Raw genomic sequence first — 15,439 nt, 5'->3', positions numbered from 1 at the left:
ACCCAAGTGCGAGCACGGCTAGTGGGTGAATGACAGCCAGCAGGCAGAGCCGAAAAGTGAAAATACAGCTGCTGGGAGGGAACGTCAGGACTGGTGAGTGAAGAGGGAAAGCCACTCGAGCCAGGGCACTCCTGGGGTCTGTGGGGAAGCAAGTTGAATGTCGAATGAATGAAACAGCATGCGCACGATGAAACAAACCTGAAGCCACGGGTTGAGAGCAAATTAAGGACAATATAATGGGCAAACGGCAAAGCAAACAATCACAACATTTTAATAACGAACTGAGTGGGAACTTGTTGGCAAAGCTACAAACTGATGACAAATGAATGTGAAATTCAGATATTGACTAAACTGAAAGCAAACTACGAAACACGAAAGCAAATATGGAACATTGCAAGAGAGCATGATAGCAAGGTGGGGAAGGAACAGAACCACCACAAAGTGAACTATGTGCATGAATACAGTGTGTCAAGGCCAAAGACTGGCAATGGATATGTGACACATTGTGGCAAAGCCAAGAGGCTGCCAAAGAGAAGCCAAGTGAGCGTGAACATTCACAAAGGGGCAGATACAGAAGAACCTGTGTGGGCTAGAAAGCCTAGGGTTTCTGGTTGCGTGACCTGTAATGGGTGGACTTTGTGGTCTGACAACTGCGCCTAGACCGGGGAACCATCAATTGTGAGAGCCAAAGACATTGCTGAAGTGAACAAAGAAGAAGTAATCTGATTGAACTGTTAACACAATCCAGGAGTGTAAAGTTGACCTGGAGTTGTTTTGAACATTTAAAGATTGAGAATAAGTGCAAATTGACTGTCGTGAACTTGGGGAAGGGAACCCTGAGGATTTGGGGTATTTTCTTGAACTTGGGGAAGGGAACCCTGAGGATTAGTAGAACTATCTTGAACTTGGGAAAGGTGATCATGAGACATTTGTGTAGCTTTCTTGAACTTGGGGAAGGGGCGCTGAAAAGTAAGTTAGGAGATGGAAGAAGCTTAGAACTTTATTTCAATCACCATTTCTTGTATTGCTGACATCCCTACACATTGTTTAGCTTTTGTTGTGAGGGCAAGGATAGGGTTTAGACACCGACAGACTTTTGAGTTGAACGTTCTGACTCAGACTTCCCTTAGCTTGTTTAAGGTAGGGAAATCTCACCATAGTGTAGGGCAAGTTAAGTCTTCATCCATCCTAAAATTTGAGTTAATAAAGCAATTCTGTTTGAAATTTGAATCTGTTGTCTGTGTCTTGCATCATGATGCCTTCATAAATGGTGTCAGCGGTGGGATGCGGCTCAAACAATACAAGTTGGGGACCCTAAAATTTGAAAAGCTATGTGCCAGAGCATCAGACCCCTCAGTGGCCACAAAGAGCTTGATTGGGCTTGATATACATAGCAGTAGGTACAAGACTATTCCTTCAGGCGAAAGAAGACTGATATCCACCTATTTAATACTAATTCCATCCCCTGATAGATACATCAGATTAGCACCCAAATCTGGGCTCGCATGGAGGTTCAGAATTAATGTGTTAGCTGGTGTTATAGATCCAGAGTTTAGAGGTGATATTAAGGTATTGTTAAAAAAAAACATGGGAAGGACCCATTTCAAATTCATCAAGGGGGTAAAATTGCTCAAGAGATGCTTGAAAAAGCAGTGTTCCCTAGGGTTAAGGAAGAATCTGGGGAGGAGAGAACAGACAGAGGAACTTGAGGTTTGGAGAGGCCGATGAAACATCTGATGGTCCTCCCAATGCCGAACACAAAAAAGCTAAAGAGGAAGAACCCAAGACCCTTCCAGACTTAGCCTTTGCCCAAAGAAACCCTTCTTAGCTGAAACATATTTACAAGTTCTATCGGAGCCCGAGGGTCGTGAGGAAGGGGGACCTTTTCTTCTTTTTGAAAAATAGACTTCTATATAGAGGAGACACCACTTTAGAGGGCTTGGTAAAACGCAGTTGGTGGTCCCTAAAAGCCACAGGCAGGTTGTCCTAGAGATAGCCCATTCACATCTGGCGGGGGAACATCAGGGACAGTCCAAAACTCAGGCCCAAATAATGAATACATTTTTCTGGCCTGTGATCCATGCAGACATCAAAAATGTCATTCAAGCTTGTGAAATCTGCCAAGAAACTAGCACTAGTATGCCACCATCAGTTCCCCTAAATCCGCTACCAATAATTGAAGTTCAGTTTTCGCGGATTGGTATTGACATTGTAGAGCCTCTGGAACCTTCCAAACTGGTTAATAAATACACTCTGGTCACAGTAGACTATGCCACACAATATCCCAAGGCCTTCCCCCTGATAGCCAACACAACACAACAAATCCTGAAACACCTGCTCCCTTTCTTTTCCTGAGTAGGGTTTCAAAGGGAATATTAACTGACCAGTGCTCTACTTTCCTGAGCAAGCTTATGGGGGAAGTTAAACAACGGTTGCATGTTACCACACTACGAACCTCTGTGTGTCATCCCTCGACAGATGGCCTTGTGGAAAAATATAATAAAAACCCTCAAAATCATACTCAGAAAGTTAGTTGAACAGGTTGGTAGGAACTGGGATCAAATGATACCATGGGCTTTGCTCGCAGTCAGGAAAACCCCTCAGGCCTCAACAGGATTTTTCCTGTTCAAACTCTTTTATGGACGAGAACCCTGGGATGTCCTGGATATGTTGAGAAAAACATGGGAAGAGAGAGGAGTTGCCAATTCCACTTTCCCAAACTGCAAATAGGTACAAAGAACACATCACAGTGGTTAGATCTTTTGTCCATACTCAGATGGTTAAAGCACCCAAACAACAAAAGACCTCCTATGATAAAAAGGTTGCATTGAGAACCTTTTTCATAGGTCAGAAGGCGCTGGTACTATTGCCTACTTCTGAAAATAAGCTGCTGTTAAGGACTTGCAGATGGGACCGCACACGGTTTTGTACAAGTATGATGTCACAAAATCGGGTCCACCCCTAAAACCTACGGGGTGTCCCCATTTGTCCGTTTGGGCTAACCACATATAGAAAAACTATATATTAGTATATTAATTTGTTACCGATATCAGTTGGTTCCGCCTGAGACTAACCCTAAATGTTACAAACTACACGGTTGCAGGGTCACAGGAAGACCATTGTACCGTGCAACATTTTATACCATCTCACAAATGAAGCTTCTGGTTTGGCTAAAGCGTGTCCTCCCAGGCCTGGGACCCTGTCTGGTCGCAGAGCTGTGTGTACCTTTACAAGGTGATGGGAAAGAACATGGAGGGCTGTGTGTTGCATATTGTTACCAGTGGCTAATCACCTAAGCCTGAGAGAGTGCCTGCAGGTTGCAGTTTGGTGAGCAACACTTGTATCATTCCACTCCTTGGGCCTCATTACGAGGCTGGCGCTGACGGAATGAAGGGGGCCGGTACGGGACCGGCTCCCTTCATTCCGTCAGGGCCGATTACAAGCTTCCCATCGCGGGACCCGGTTCGCATGCCTGGTAAAACCAGGCGTGCTTTCCGGGTCCCGCGAGGGGAAGAAGGAGGTAACAACGGGACACTCATAATGTGCCCGTTTTTACCTCCCTCCCCATTCCCATTGAGCCCTATGGGGGCTCAAATGGGAATGGGGAATGGTTCCTGCAAGGAGTAATTACCGGGTCCTCCAATAATGGAATGACCCGGTTATTCCTCATTGCAGGAACCCGGTAAACGAGCCCGGTTTGGTGGCAGCCATGGAGCTAATAGCTCCATGGCTACCGCTATACTCGTAATGAGGGCCCTCGTCTCGCTAGGAACAGCTTCTCTTCCCACCACAAGTAAATATGCATGATCCTGTTTTGCTGGGTCACGTGTGAGAGGGCCACAAAACAAGGTTATTCTGTCTGTATTTAAGAGGATTATATTCTGAATTCCTGCAGGTGGCTTGCTGCCTCGGGAACCAGGAATGTTCCACCCGTCCCTGTCCTTGGCTGTGAACACCAGCTCTGCGCGTTGTGCTGCAGGGATCATGTCTCCCCTTCCATGTATCTGAGGCCTGTCTTTCCAACCTGATTCACTTCAGTCACCCTCTAGGTTCCCTATGTGTCTTCATGGTTTCTTATGGTTTAGTTGCAATAAAGCATATGCAAGCTTGGTCCACGTATATTCTGCATCTTGCAGTTTCGATTTTGGTGAAAGAAAGGAAAGGTTCTTAGCATTATGTAAATGTATCCATCCTGTACCTACAGGAGTTATAAGCATGTTTTTCACGTCTACAAGCAATAAACTAGTGCATGTTTGTGTACCTTCATGAATGGATGCATATTCGCTTCATGGCTAATGCAGCTATGTTGCGATGTCCCTAATGACGAATCGATACCTGGCTTTATTGTCCGTCGGCCTGGTCCATTGATAAGACCTCTGTGTCCTCTAAAGCATCAACTGAATACGGTTTAAATGGCTGTCTGAGAGAATATCTCTTCTCATATCTGTGATGCATTGGTTCAGTCAGTGACTGGCCAAAGAGCGAGTCACACCTTTCATTCTTTATTCTGCAGATTTACAGTCGCAAAGGGGCCAGAAGGGCCATTCCTGGGACCCTCTCTTCAATCCACCCTCTGCTTAAATTGTCAACCACACCTCTAGTCTTGTTCAGCTTTAGGTTTGGGAGCCAGATCTTTGTCACTCCCCCTAGGTCAGGGGTGCACAACTGATTTTGACAGAGGGCCGAAAGTACCTTACATGAGGGCTATAGTGGGCCGAAAAGTAAATGTGGGCGGGGCGGTAGGCGGGGCGTGGCAGGAGGCTTTTTAAACCCCCAAGTTGTACTAAACACATGGAAAAAGAATGTTTTTGAGGGGTAACGATTTTTATTTGCATTTCAAACTTACATTTTGTACTACACATTTTCCATTGTTATAATTTATTTCTATTTAGTTATTGTATCTCGCCTGTTTAATTAACTTATATATATTTTATTGACCCCAGATTGGACATGCCGTTATTTTGGACTGCTACAGTTTGCTCTTTGGGTTGCCCAAGAGGAGTATGGCCTTCGTTGAGTCAGGTTTCCTCAAAAAGCCAAAGATGAACATCTCCTAACTGTGCCTGTTTTAGCTTTATTATTGGGTTCACTCTTGGAGTGCAACACTATGCCCCATGGCCCCCTCACCCCCAACCAAACACTATGCCCCAGGGCCCCCTTACCCCCAACCAAACACTATGCCCCATGGCCCCCTCACCCCAACCAAACACTATGCCCCATGTCACTCCCCCCCAACCAAACACTATGCCCAATGTCTCCCTCACCCCCAACCAAACACTATGCCCCATGTCACTCACCCCCAACCAAACACTATACCCCATGTCCCCCTCACCCCCAACCAAACACTATGCCCCATGTCCCTCATCTCCAACCAAACACTATGCCCCATGTCCCCCACACCCCCAACCAAACACTATGCCCCATGTCCCCCTCACCCCCAACCAAACACTATGCCCCATATCCTCCTCACCCCCAACCAAACACTATGCCCCATGTCCCCCTCACCCCCAACCAAACACTATGCCCCATGTCCCTCACCCCCAACCAAACACTATGCCCCATGTCCCTCACCCCCAACCAAACACTATGCCCCATGGCCCCCTTACTCCCAACCAAACACAATGCCCCATGTGCCTCACCCCCAACCAAACACTATGCCCCATGGCCCCCTTACACCCAAACCAAACACAATGCCCTATGGCCCCCTCACCCAAACACTATGCCCCATGGCCCCCTCACCCCCAACCAAACACTATGCCCCATGTCCCTCACCCCAACCAAACACTATGCCCAATGTCCCCCTCACCTACAACCAAACACTATGCCCCATGTCCCCCTCACCCCCAACCAAACACTATGCCCCATGTCCCTCACCCCCAACCAAACACTATGCCCCATGGCCCCCTTACACCCAACCAAACACAATGCCCCATGTCCCTCACCCCCAACCAAACACTAAGCCCCATGGACCCCTCACCCCAACCAAACACTATGCCCCATGTCACTCACCCCCAACCAAACACTATGCCCCATGTCCCCCTCACCCCCAACCAAACACTATGCCCCATGTCCCTCACCCCCAACCAAACACTACGCCCCATGTCCCTCACCCCCAGCCAAACACTATGCCCCATGGCCCCCTTACACCAACCAAACACTATGCCCCATGTCACTCACCCCCAACCAAACACTATGCCCCATGTCCCCCTCACCCCCAACCAAACACTATGCCCCATGTCACTCACCCCCAACCAAACACTATGCCCCATGTCCCCCTCACCCCCAACCAAACACTATGCCCCATGTCCCTCACCCCCAACCAAACACTATGCCCCATGTCCCCCTCACCCCCAATCAAACACTATGCCCCATGTCCCCCTTACCCCCAACCAAACACTATGCCCCATGTCACTCACCCCCAACCAAAGACTATGCCCCATATCCCCCTCACCCCCAACCAAACACTATGCCCCATGTCCCCCTCACACCCAACCAAACATTATGCCCCATGTCCCTCACCCCCAACCAAACACTATGCCCCATGTCCCTCACCCCCAGCCAAACACTATGCCCCATGGCCCCCTTACACCCAACCAAACACAATGCCCCATGTCCCCCACCCCCAACCAAACACTATGCCCCATGGCCCCCTTACACCCAAACCAAACACAATGCCCTATGGCCCCCTCACCCACACACTATGCCCCATGGCCCCCTCACCCCCAACCAAACACTATGCCCCATGTCCCTCACCCCCAACCAAACACTATGCCCCATGTCCCCCTCACCCCCAACCAAACACTATGCCCCATGTCCCTCTCACCCCCAACCAAACACTATGCCCCGTGTCCCTCACCCCCAACCAAACACTATGCCCCATGGCCCCCTTACACCCAACCAAACACAATGCCCCATGTCCCTCACCCCCAACCAAACACTATGCCCCATGGCCCCCTTACACCCAAACCAAACACAATGCCCTATGGCCCCCTCACCCCCAACCAAACACTATGCCCCATGTCCCCCTCACCCCCAACCAAACACTATGCCCCATAGCCCCCTCACCCCCAACCAAACCCCCCACCCCATGGCCCCCTCATCCCCAACCAAACCCCCACCCCCCAAATCAGCACACACAAACCAGCACCAATACAGACCCGAACCCCCACCGCCCAACTCAGCACACACACAAACATGCACCCATAAAGACCCGAACCCCCCCACCCCCTCCCAACTCCAAACCCCCCACCCCCCAACTCAGCACACACACTCTCAAGCATGCACCCATACAGACCTGAACCCCCACCCCCAACTCAACACACACAAACATGCACCCATACAGACCCGAACCCCCCACCCCCCAACTCAGCACACAAAAAACATTCAAATCAAAACATTCATACACATCCGACAACCCCCCCACCCCCGCATCTCAACATACACACAAAATACATTCAAACACAAACATTCATACACATCCGACACCCCCCCCACCCCCGCATCTCAACATACACACAAAATACATTCAAATACAAACATTCATACACATCCGACACCCCCCCACCCCCGCATCTCAACATACACACAAAATACATTCAAACACAAACATTCATACACACCCCCCACCCCCCCACCCCCGCATCTCAACATACACACAAAATAAATTCAAATACAAACATTCATACACATCCTACACCCCCGCATCTCAACATACACACAAAATACATTCAAACACAAACATTCATACACATCCGACACACCCCCCACCCCCGCATCTCAACATACACACAAAATACATTCAAATACAAACATTCATACACATCCGACACACCCCCCACCCCCGCATCTCAACATACACACAAAATACATTCAAATACAAACATTCATACACATCCGACACACCCCCCCACCCCCGCATCTCAACATACACACACAAACATAAAGCAAAACAAACCCGACACACAAACACAAACAGAGCACTTACCGGCGACGTGCTGGAAGGCTGGAAGGCAGGTAAGCTGGAACGCTGGAATTGTACTACGGCTGGCATGGTCCAAGGCTGAAATGCCTTCCGGCATCAAGCCTTATGGACCACGCCAGCCGTAGTGCTGGCCCTCCATTGGTGCAGCACACACGCATTACGTGGCTCGTAGGAGCGACGTGGTGCGTGTGTGTGCTGAGCCAATGAGGGCCAGTGTTTTGTCCGGCCCGGAAGACAACAAAGACTTTCCTAATGGAGGGCGGCCACAGGCCGCCCTCCATTAGGAAAGTGTTTGTGCCTCGCGGGCCGGCCAAAAGAGCATGGCGGGCCGCAACTGGCCCGCGGGCCATATGTTGTGCACCCATGCCCTAGGTGTACATGGTATCTGAAATGATTATCCAAACTCCATGTCACGTAAATGCAGTCTCCACCAGGTTTGAACCAACCCCATTTCCCCCAATAGTCTTTGGTGTCATAGGGATACTCGAACAATACTCCAGCCAGAATCAGAGGATAATCTGTTATCTGGGCCCTCAGTGTGTCTCAAGGCCTTATTATCTTGTCCTCGCCTGCTTCCAAGTCTACATGTTTCTTTCATCCCTATACTTTTTTCAGTCGTCTTTCAGCATTGTGTGATGCTTATTCTGATAACAGAGAGAATCAGTAATACTAACAATAGCACTGCTGTTAACACTTTCAGTCCGCTGGCCATCCATGTTGGTATCCATGAGAAAATATAATATAACAGCCAACCTTCATCTTTTCCTGCAGCATTCGTCGCCACCTCCATTTTGGCATGCATCTCTGAAAACCTGGTAACCGCCTCTGTGGGTGTCCCATTGTCTTCATCGTTAGCTGGAACTGCGGTACAGTAAGAAGACTGAATTTTGGCGCAAATGCCTCCTTCCATGGCTGTTAGTAGATCTAAAACATATCTATTCTGTAGCCCCATTAACCTCACTGCTCTGAGCTACTCTTTTATTGTGTTTAACACCTTGCCGGTTGAATTTATTGTCTGCACCAGCAACCACCTTGTGAACAGTCTGTGCTCTGGTGGTATTTTATCCAGGGGCTAGTCCATTTTTGATGATGCATAGTTTCCCCTCTTTACTCTGGTCAGCTCTACAGACCTCATCTTTCTCTTGCTAGAGTGCCTATTGGGGAATCCATCTACCTTGATGTCCTTCAGAGGTACGACTAGTGCTGGTGTGTTCAGATTCACCAGTTAGCACATCCTTCCCCGGTTGGGTGGTAGCTTCACGTATGCTTTTGATCCACAGGCCCAATAGTGGTCCATCAACACTGCTTTTCCAACATTCATACCTGGAACTGTTACTGTCTGCCTACATTCCTTGTTTTCTCCAACCTTTACTGGACCATCATTCTGATTGGTACTATGGGCATTGGCCCAGCTTTTTTCTCTACCCATGTTAATAATTCAGCCCTTGCTTCCCATTCTTTCAGACATTTGTTATTTTCCTCTTGTACTACTCGAACTGGCACTGTTAGGAGCATATGTGCCTTGCTCCCCACCACTCCTTCTTTCATTCCGTCAGCTGTGTATACTTGTTCATACACCAGCATCTGTGATCATTCCCAGTATCCTGGTTCTCCTCCTATCTCCACTGGTCCTCTTTTGGGAAATGGCACCTCACTGTGTGTCACTACCCTTGTTCTCTCTTTTGTGGACCATCGGTTATGTATTCTATGGCCTTATCTTTCTTCCATTAATCATCCAGCATTTCTTGAGTCTTTATATTGCTATCTTCATATGGAAACGTCTCTTTGGACATCCATTTTAAGGTAGCTCTTTTCCCTTGAAATCTTCCCCTTGTGGTGCACAACAATAAATGCATAAGACATTGTGCTCTTGCTGCTGGACTTTCAGTTGCCACAAATGTTCTGGAGGCACTCATGGCATAGGGGATGAGAGAGCAGATATTACAGTTCTCTTCAGTAGCTTGTTTACCTACGTTGGTAATGTGCTTATACCACATGTTATTAGATGCCCGGGCCAAATCAGTTTGATATGAATCAACCTCACTTAAATCTAAGTCTGCACTGCACCTACTTCTCTTTACTGGTTTGGCAGTGTTTATCGCCTGACCTGATATGGCACCCATGCCTGCCTGGATTAAGGTTACGTTAGTAGGGGTCACAGCTTGTGCATCTACAAAAAATAATCTTCGGACAATGATGAGGGTAAAGAAGTAGAGACAACAGAAGGCACAGAATACCACAATTGCATTTTGAATAATGTTACCCATCACTTACTCCTCTTCGGTATCTTGTGTTGCTCCGAATGTGATGAAAACCCCACCTAAAAGTTGTCAAACATGTGTGATTATATTGTTAATATATGATAAAATGGTAAAATAGTGGTGGTGCTAAGTGACTTTCGTTGGCATCTGGGATGTTGTCCTCCTTGCTCTTCTTTGACCTCTGCCCCTGTGCTTGCAGTTGGTGAGAAATAAAAGACGCACTAGCCATCAAAGGAGCCACATCTCATTACCGGAAACATTGGAAACAGAATTTGCATCAGTTAAAGCCGTAGTGGAAGGAGCCAAAAGAGTGTTGCATGCACCGTCTAGTTACCACCTCGTGTGGTGTTAAATGGTGGTTGGACCCAGGCTGGTTGCGCAATGTGAACAGGGCTAAGGACAGACAATGTAGCCAACTGTTATTTAAAGTGGCTTTTATTTTAGCTATTTTTTCTTTCAATAGGCCATTTAGACATTCACACATCCCATTCGTTTGCGGGTGATAAGCACAGGAAAACCTATGCTGTATCCCCAGTAAAGTTGTGATGTGCTGGAATACTGAATTGGCAAAGTGAGGACCATTGTCAGACAGCAGGACCTCACACACCCCGCAGTGTGAGAAAACCTCTCTAACCAGGAACCTTGCAGCTCTAAGGGCATCAGGTGTGAACAGGGACCGGCCTCGATCCATCGGGAAAATGGGCACCCAACCACAATTATATAGCGATAGCCCTGACATACTTAGATCATATTGAGGTAATCTACATGGAGATGTTGGAAAGGACCTAGTGGACGAGGTATGGCTCCACTACCCTTAAGGCATGCCCCATAGTAAAACGTTTACAGGTGGAACAATTCTCTATAAAGGCAGTCACATGTTCTGCTAAATTGGGACAAAACCACTCTTCCCCAATGTGAGCAGCAAGTGATCCTTCCCCATGTCAGTAGGATGGTGTAGTTGTGTGAGTGCAGTCTATAATAATGATAGTGGAATCACCAGCTTGCCTGTACTTTCCTGTCACCATATGGTATCTGACAGAGATACAGGTCATCCCCTTCTTACTCATAATATCTTTTCTTCCCTTGGTGCACTTATTGTAACTACATTATATGTGTCAATGGCAGTGCGCTGTACCCTTCCTGTAACACCATCGTATGGCATACAAATATGTGTGTGGGATAGAGTATCAGAATCTCAAATATCAACAAAATATGCTGCACACTTCTGAGTCTGCTGCTTCGTTGCCCCTGGAGATGGGGCCCTCCCCCCTGTGTGGGCCTGGCGCTTCATGACTGCTATGCCTGCTGGCAGTTGAAGCGCATCTATGAGTTTGCCCAATAGGGACTTGTGCTGCACTGGCATGCCGTCAGCACATTGGAAGCCCCTCCTCTGCCATTGTGACAACCCAGAGTGTACTGTAGACATAGGCAAAGTCCAAATACACAGTCATTTTCTGGTCCTGGCTCTGCTCTAATGCCAGTAGAAGAGACATTAATTCTGCTGCTTGCGCTGAAAAATGTGATGACAACCGTGTGCTTGCTACTACTTCAGCTGTCCCGTCTGTCTTTATTTTTGCTACTGCCTTCCCTATGTGTCTCTCTCCCATAGTCTGGTCTATCTTTGAAGACCCATCAATGTAAAACATCCCCCCCTAAGTGCCTTTTCTCCCACCTTTGGAAGATAGTCATACTGCTTCATGTGTGTGGTGCAATTGTGCACGTAGTCTCCTTCCTGTATTGGTTCGGATATAAATGTCGCTGGGTTCACAGTCCTGCATCTTACTATCTTTATGGCTGGATTTGAGATTATTACCTCAAACCCCAAAGCCCTCTGCTTGGTCAGAGTAATCTTGGGCCATTCGAGTATTGTAAAGAGAGCATTCTCCACATAAAGAGTGGTGCTGCACCCCATTGTGATACTCGCTGACTTCTCTACTGCGAATGCAGCAGCAGCCAGTGCTTGCTGGCAAGGGTAATGTCCCTGCATTACAGGATCTAATTTCTCACTATAGTATGCCAATGGCTTGTGTCCTAAAGTAGTCTTCTGTGTGAGTACCGCGGTCATCACTACTCCATAGGAGTGTGAGAACAGATACAATTTGTCCTGGTAATCCGGGATCCCTAGCATGGGAGCTGAGCATATTGCTTTTTTCAGCTCTTCAAATGCATCTGTCATCTCTTCTGGCCATTGTAGTGTGTCCTACCCTCTTTGTGCTTCCTTCAGTGCACTTAACAAAGGTCTTGTGTATGTGCTGTAGTCAAACACCCAAGCTCTGCAATAATTACAGAGACCTAAAACCAGTTGCATCCACCCACCTCACTCTTGTATGTGACAGCATCCTACAGATTGCCTCCCCCCTTTCTGGTGTCACTCTTTGGCCTTCCTGCGAGATTAGCTGTCGAATGTACAGCACCTCCTTCGGGCAATATAGTAATTTCAACTTATCTACCTTGTGCCCCTTCTCTGCTAATACTGTCAACATGTACGCTGAGTAATTTCTGCACTGTATTTCTGACTTGCTGCAGATCAAAATGTCGTCAATGTACTGTATGAAAGTACTTTCCAATTGTTCATTGCCTAGGTCCCTCTGGAGGACCCTATTGAATATGGAGGGGGACTCACAGTACCCCTGGGGCAGCCTCATGTATTTCCACTTGCGATTTCTATATAGGAATTAAGTCAAGTCCTGTGAATCTATATGAAGTGGCATAGAGAAGAAAGCATTCTTCAAATCTATCACAGTGAAGTGGGTAGCTTCCGTGAGAATGCTACGTAAAATTGTAGCTGGATTTAGAACTAAAGGAAATTCTGCCTCAACAATCTGGTTCAAAGGGCGCAAGTCCCGTATAAAACGCCACAACCCCCTGTTACCTCTTTCACAGGGTACACTGTGGTATTGCACAGTGATTCTGATGGTACTAGAATGCCGTGCTTCAATAATGCTGTTAGTTTCTAATAGATGTCCTCATCTGCCTCACTTGATAAGGGATACTGTTTTTCCCTTGGTAGAATTGCTCCTGGTTTAAGCTTTACCTTTACTGCCTGTGAAAAACCAGAGGGTGTTTCACAGCCTAATCCCCTCAGATCCCATACTCAGGTGGCTTGTGTTGTTAAGACAGGTGAGGGAGGATCACCTGGGTAGGTGACTTCGGGGTGTGGGGGAGGAGCATCCAATGGTGAGACATGGTATCCCCTTTATCCCACAACCAATACCTATGCCTGTTTATTCTATCGGAAACTACAACTCTCATATTTCCTCCCCACTTTATCTTAACAACAGTACTGCACCAAAGAAGATGAGGAATGAGGCCAGAAAGATGACCTCTCATGACTTGCATTGGCCCTGGCCCTGTAAGAGGCCCGGCAGGGTCAGGCAAGTAACACTAACAAGGTACACCTGACACTTATTAACACTGCCTGTGAAGATAAAAGGTGGCGCACACAAGCACACTTTGAGAGAGGCTGGGTACGAGAAGGAACAGCTTTTCTGAGGCTGATGTGAACCAGGATGTGCAAGTTGTTAGGCCAACGTGCCAATCAGATACTGAGAGGATTAAGAGAAAGCCAGGCAAGAGTTCCATGCTTTCGGGAAGCCATGAGCATTCAAACAGCAAAGCCGAGCGAGCAGAGGAAAGAAACATTTAAGTAGCCAGTAAACGGCCTGTGACCCTCCCCCATGAATGCCAGAGTTGGAGAGGAGCAGATGAGGTGTTGCTAACATCATTGAGCTGCAGGAAAAAGATGATAGAAATCCTATTAACACGACCGGTGAGTTATCGAAGGGAACAAAAGTCTGGTTGATGATAAATGGAAAGTGACCGTAACTTGAAAGTTGAAGGTTGCGTATGGGCTGATAAAATGCAAAGGAAGACACCAATGGATGAAAGGAAATGATACAAAGTAACATAGTGGTCCTGCGAGGCAAACTCGCACTTTGAAAAGTCTCTGAAATGTTAGGTGTTGTGAAAGATATTACAGTGGAGATCATTGGAAAGAAAGTAACTGCGATAAGGAGAGAAAGTTGAAAAAAAGGAAAGTGAAATATATGAACTGTTAATATGCCAAGAGGGCAAAATATAAGAACTTTGGAAAAGGCCCAGAAGGCAAATTAAATAGAATAAGAACTCCAAGTACCAAGAGGCTTTGGTGGAAAAGAAACACGAAGACGTATTGGTGTTCCATACGAGCTATGAAAATGTCAAGAAAGCAAACTAAAAAGAATAAGAACTACAAGTACCAAAAGGCATTGAGGGAAAAGAAATATCAATAGGTATTGGTGTTACACATTCATTTTTTAAAAGACCAAGAGGGCAGTCTGAAAGGAGTGAGAACCACAAGTATCAAGAGGTATTGGTGCCCTAAGATGAATGAAAGAGAGGTTGAAGTGGTCATGCAGAGGTCAATGTAAAGTCCTTGCCGTTTCAAAAGTCTTTGACAGTGAAGAAGATACTTTAGATAAAATGTGGGGAAGGGAATCACACGAAAATGAGACAGGCTCGAGCCAGGCAGAGGGAAGCATGTGCCGAACTGGGTGATCAAGTGAAAACAAGACAGGCTGGAGCCTAGCAGGTGGAAGCCTATGCAGAACTGTGAGAAATTGAGAAAGAAAAGGCAAACTGAATATTGATGGCAAGGTAGACCAAGCCTTAGGAAAGTGATTGAACTACCAGAGGATGGAAGCCTAAGATTGAACTGTTGAATTGTGCCAGTAAGCCAAAGTGTGCAAGACTGATATAATTGTGCCATCCATCTATCATTTGTTTTTTTAAGAGACTCTCTAGGCCCTGTGGGGTTGAACGTGGGCAATGGAGCCAGAATGCTGCAGCCATTCTGACATTTCTTTTTGGCAACACTATTTTTCTTTTGTATTCCCTCAACACATTTGTCATTTTGAGAAGGAGGGCAAGGTTAGCTTTTTTTTAGTTTAGGCCTTTTTTTTTTACCAGAGTGCCGAGGACTATTTTGTTAGTTTTAATGGTCGAGATGACTCCCATTCTAGAAGATAGGCAGTTTCCAAACCCCTTTGAGTTGACTAAAGGTTTTTGAAACTTGCATCCATTGTATCAGTGTTTGCTTTTGATACCATGCCTTCCTCCCACTGCCCCTATCTCTTTCAGAAGCCCCACGTCATAGGGGCATGTGGTCCATAAAACACTTAGTACCCTTGCCAAGCCTTCCTCGAGAAATTGTGATGGT

The sequence above is a fragment of the Ambystoma mexicanum genome, chromosome 9 (genome assembly GCF_040938575.1).
Source record: "Ambystoma mexicanum isolate Mex_15411 chromosome 9, UKY_AmexF1_1, whole genome shotgun sequence".
Taxonomy (NCBI): Eukaryota; Metazoa; Chordata; class Amphibia; order Caudata; family Ambystomatidae; genus Ambystoma; species Ambystoma mexicanum.
This window is presented reverse-complemented; position numbering follows the sequence as displayed.